Below are 6,147 nucleotides of genomic sequence, written 5' to 3' on the forward strand. Positions count from 1 at the left end.
GCCTCCTGGGTTCAGGCAATTCTCCTGCCTCAACCTCCTGAGTAGCTGGGATTACAGGCACGCACCACCATGCCCAGCTAATTTTTTGTATTTTTAGTAGAGACGGGGTTTCACCATGTTGACCAGGCTGGTCTCGATCTCTTGACCTCGTGATCCACCCGCCTCGGCCTCCCAAAGTGCTGGGATTACAGGCTTGAGCCACCGCGCCCGGCCTCTGTACTTTTCTCTCAATTTTGCTGTGAAATTAAAACTTCAGTCAAATGGTAACATTTTAACAAAAGATGACCAAAACTCCTCAAAACTTAACAGCTTTCTGTGATGTCTGAAAGATATAGAACAACACCCTTTTACTTCCTACATCTGTACCTGAAAGAGTATGAAGTTAGCAACAAGGGATAAGAAGGCTACCAGGGAGAAGAGGTTTTGGGTTTAGATACTAGAAGGGCAATGGCAATATAGCTGGCCCCTTTCTGAAGAGGTTCTCAACACTGAAGTAAGGTGAACTTAACAGTGTTGCAAGAAAATGATGCATATTATAATTGGGAAACCTAACAGCTTTGGTGAAATAGCATGCAATCATATTGACAGAACTGCTTTGTTAACTATATATTATCACTGCCTGGGACTCACTCAGTAAAGAAATGTGCCCTTTTCTCTCCCTCATTTGTGACATATCAATTCACAGGAGGATGTAGGATCTAGAAACATTTGGCATTGGTTGAGTTTTGAATTAAATGAGATTGAAAATTTTTAAATTTTCTCAATTTTAATAACTAATACATATCTGAAAGTTATAATCGACAGAGACAAAGCATAAAAAAGGGGGAAATAAAAGAGCAGTATTACACCTAAAATCATCTGATCTTCAACAAAGTTAACGAAAAGAAGCAATGGGGAAAAGATTCCCTATTCAATAAACGGTTCAGGGATAACTGGCTAGCTATATGCAGAAGATTGAAACTGGACCCCATCCTTACACCACAGGCAAAAATTAACTCAAGACAGATTAAAGACTTAAATGTAAAACCAAAAACTATAAAAACTCTGGAAGACAACTTAGGCAATACCATTCAGGACTTAAGCAAGGGCAACATTTCATGACAAACATGCCAAAAGCAATTGCAACGAAAGAAAAAATTGACAAATGGGACATATAAACTAAAGAGCTTCTTCACAGTAAAAGAAACTCTACACAGTAAACAGACAACCTACAGAATGGGACAAAAGTTTTGCAAAATATGCATCTGATAAAGGTCTAATATCCAGCATCTATAAAAACTTAAACAAATTGATAAGAAAAAAAAAACCCTATTAAATAAAAAGTGGGCAAACGGCATGAACAGACACTATTCAAAAGAAGCAATATGTGCATTTCATATGAAGAAAAGCTCAACATCACTGATCATTAGAGAAATGCAAATCAAAACCGCAATGAAACAGTATCTCACATCATTCAGAATGGCGATTATTAAAAAGTTAAAAAATAACAGATGCTGGCAAGGTTGTGGAGAAAAAGAAATGCTTTTACACTATTGGTGAGAGTGTAAATTAATTCAACCATTATGGAAGACATTGTGGTGATTCCTCAAAGACCTAGAGGCAGAAATACCATTCAACCCTGCAATCCCATTACTGGGTATATACCCAAAGGAATATAAATCATTCTATTAGAAAGATACATGCAAATGTATGTTCATTGCAGCACTATTCACAATAACAAAGACATGGAATTAACCTAAATGTCCATCAGTGATAACTTGATAAAGAATATGTGGTACATAAACACCATGGAATACTATGCAACCATAAAAACGAACAGCATCATGTCCTTTGCAGCAACATAGATGGAGCTGGAGGGCATTATCCTTAACAAACTAATGCGGAAACAAAAAACCAAATACCACATCTTCTTACTTATAAGTGGGAGCTAAATAATGAAAGCAATGGACACATAGAGGGGAACAACACACCCTAGGATCTATCTGAGGTTGATGGGTAGGAGGAAGGAGAGGATCAGAAAAAATAACTGATGGCTACTAGGATTAGTACCTGGGCAATGAAAAATCTGTACAACAAACCCCCATCACACACGTTTACCTATGTAACAAACCTGCATATGTATGCCTGAACTTAAAAAAAACGCATTTAGAAAAACACAGACATGGAATATTAATTCAGTCACATGGTATTATTGTATCTAACCTCACCCCAATACTAAAATCAACGAATCAATATGCATTTTGAGTATTTGATAGAAAATTAGAAATATATAAAATACTAAATCCGTACATTTGTTTGACACCCATCTATCCTGATTTACAGCAAAAAAATTTATTCATCCAGTCATCATGGCTCATGCTTGTAATTCCAGCACGTTGGGAACCTGAGGTTGGAGGACTGCTTGACTTGAACCACGGTGGGTGGGGGTTCCAGGTTGCAGTGAGCTATGGTCATGCACTGCACTCTAGCCTGGGTGACAGAGTGATACTCTGTTTCAAGAAGAAGAAGGAGAAGGAGAAGGAGAAAGGGAGAAAAGCAAAAAAAGAAATGTATTCTATTTACATGTATTCGATTTACATTTTACTGTGCTTTTGTTTATACATTGTTTATTACTTCTAATGTAAGAGGCACTTTTTGAATCTTTGTCTCCTTAGCAGTCATTCTCCTTTCGTCTTGTTTCTCACCAAAGAAACACATGTTGCCAATTCTCCAACTACATGTCAACAGCAGAGAACGTGGAGGTAGGCATGTGACCAAGGCATCACAGAAGAGATTGGCTCAAAGTCTGATACATGACTCAGGTCCGCTTAAACTGAGTTTTTGCTTAAGAAAATAGAAGTGTTATATTTTCCATTAGATTTGAACCTGAGAGGATATAACCTTGGATCTTCTGAGGCTGTAGCACAGCCAAGGAGAGTAACTCTGCAGTAATATCAGTAGGGAGACAATACTACCGAGAACTGTGTAAATTTTGAGTCGTGATTTCATAGAAGCCTTGAAGCCAGCTTTAGTAATACACTGGAATTTTCTATGACATGAGGTAATAACTTCCTCCTTCTGTTTTATCATTTGCTTACATCACTGTGAGTTAAGGTTTTTTTTTTTTTTAAAATCAGTAACTAAGGAATGGCTATATAACAATTCAAAAGTCATTTTAACTGAAGTTCTAAAGACTTAGTTTTTTTTACTCCATCTTTCTATTATTCTGGAAAAGTTTAATTATTACTACAGATTATTCTTTGGGTCTGACATATCTTCATATGATTATATTGTTCAGTGATTTCCCCTACAAATTTCATGAATGAAAATAAATTTTGTTAATTTTATTATTTAATCAAACATATCTAATATATTTTTTCCCTATTTTCTATTTTTTTAATTTTAAGTTCTGGGGTACATGTGCAGATCATGCAGAATTGTTACATAGTCCTACACATGCCATGATGATTTGCTGCATCTATCCCCCCATCATCTACATTAGGTATTTCTCCTATCTAATATATTAATACATGCATCTTTTAAGAATAATTCAAAAATAATGCAAATTCATTCAACAAACAGTATTCATATATTATGAGAGAAATAAGTCATCCATTTGTTTAGCAGAATTTATGCTGATTTTAACTTTATGAGGTTTTTCTATTTCCCACAAAGGAAACGGCTGGAAAAATAATGGAAAGCAAAAGTTATCTTTATAATATGATTCCCTGAACTGAAGAAAAATTTCCCAAATACATAAACCAAAACATATGATTAGTGTCCACACTATTTTTAGGGTGGTGACGCATGCAGTGTGATTATGTTTTAATTTTTGAAAATTTAAAATACTGCTTTAAAAAGATTCAAAAAATAACGTCCTCCCAGTTTCTGCATACAATTTTCATTGCCTAAAAGTAGATGCCAAATATCTGTTATGATTTATTGATTGATCTGGTAATATTGATTAATCTAGTAACAATAATGATTATCCAAAATAGAATTTTGTGCACTCACAAACTTTTCACCAAATTATGTTTTCAATTTTAGAAATATAATCAATTAAGTTATTAATTGCCAAATAAATGCCTTATAAGAAGGAAATTACTATATAACAATAGTCACACTCTAGTATTCAAAGAAATTCAGAGGCAGCTTATATTCCCACAGGTGTAGGATAATTAGTGACATGCCCATGAAAAGCTCCCTAACAGTGCCATCTGGTGGATAGAACGTATAGTGATTGTATCTGAATATATGTCAAGACAACTTATTTTTCTGGTATCAACTTTTAAGTCCCAGGGTACATGTGCAAGATATGCAGGTTTGTTGCACAGGTAAACGTGTGCCACGATGGTTTGCTGCACAGATCAACTCATCACCTATGTATTAAGCCCAGCATCCATTAGCTATTCTTCCTAATTCTCTTCTTCCCTCCACCCTCCCAAGAGACCCTAGTGTGTGTTGTTCCCCACCATGTATCCATATGATCTCATGTTGGAATATTTTCAAACTTTAAAAAAGAAAACCTGACACTTCATGACATTTTAGCTTTCAGTATAATGCGACAAATGCAATTTTATTAGCAGTATTACATTTGTTTAAGTAATTAAAAATTTATACAAAGAAATAGAATTATTCCTTCCTTTGCTTCTTCAGCTAGTCGTATGTGCATACTATGTTGAGGAACATATTACATATGACTCATTTTTTGTCATCTAACTCTGTTTCTGTCCATAGAATTTATAACTTCTTGACATCTCACTCCCCAATAACATAAACTGCTTGAGAGGAGAATCTGCTTTTGTCATGTCTATCAGTGATTTCCATAGTATTCAATCCAAGAAGACCATTGGTTATATCCCCTCCTTAAAGAAGGACCAATACCATACTCAATAAATACTTATAAAATAAATGAATGAATTAATATTGTGTTAAATTCCAGGTACTGTTACATTTGAAAGGCCCAGATAACATTGTAGAGTACGTTCATTCATAGGGGTGGCCAGTATTGTCATATTCAGCCATGACAGACAAGATGTCACTGAAGTCATTATGGAAGTTGAATATTATACAAGACTGAAGTCATTGCCATTAGATAGTCAATGGATGTATATAAGAGGTTTGATTTATTCTCAAGGTCACAAAGAGTATAGTTGAAAACAATGGGAAGACACAACATGAAAGTACCTTGCTGATCAATATGAGGAAAATTTTCTAAGAAACAGAGTTTTTTGAAAATAAACTGCCTTCAACAATGTAAGACTCTCCACTGATGAAGCTATTCAAGTGAATTCTAACTGGTTATTGATTTGGGATGCATACAGATAGCATTCATTTTGAATTATTTGTTAGGTTATTTAAGGCCCATCTATGACATAACACAGAGTCTTTTGCATTTGAAAGTATTAAACACTTAAGGTGCTTAAGAGAGTACCTAAAATTTAAATCTCGGGTTTTTTACTCTCTCCTGGTTGTCACTTCCTATCTTTAGGTAGAATATGGTTTCCCATCTTTGGGGGCATTATTTATATGTGTGAATGCTATAATTAGACAATTATAATTAAACATTTTTTAAGAATAATTAATTCCTGTTCCACAATCACCTGATAACCTATTATCAAGACTAAAATTATTTATTTAACTAAAATGACACCAAGAATATCTACCCACTTTAAGAGATACCTTTAAAATGTAAAACATGATTTCTCACTTAATGTAACTCTCCCCACCTCTGTGAGATAGAAGATTTTGGGAAAGGTAAAAGAAGGGATTTGAATTATGACTTAATTATTGGGTGTCTAAAATTAGCCTCAAGGAGAAAGTATAAAATATTTAATTTTTTATCAACAGTTAGCAAGTACCTTGTTTTTCTTTCAATTATTCTGAATAGATAAGTAGAAAGACAATATTTCATTGTTTTTAGTAGGTTACAGGTTCATCATTCTCACCATTTTAACCTTTTCTTGTATTTACCAATTTTATTCATTATAGGAAATTCCTCCCCATAATTATTTTCCTAGAGTTACCCCTAGCATGATAAGAGGAAATCTTTTTTTAAAAGATGACTGAGTGTAATAGATGTCTTTGGGAAAACTTGGACAAGGATATTTTTTAGTAGTCAATCCTCAAATCCCGCATATACTCAATTGCTATTATAAGTTACTTGTG

The sequence above is a fragment of the Sapajus apella genome, unplaced genomic scaffold, assembly GCF_009761245.1.
Source record: "Sapajus apella isolate SASKATOON/1434 unplaced genomic scaffold, GSC_monkey_1.0 scaffold2, whole genome shotgun sequence".
NCBI classification, from domain to species: domain Eukaryota; kingdom Metazoa; phylum Chordata; class Mammalia; order Primates; family Cebidae; genus Sapajus; species Sapajus apella.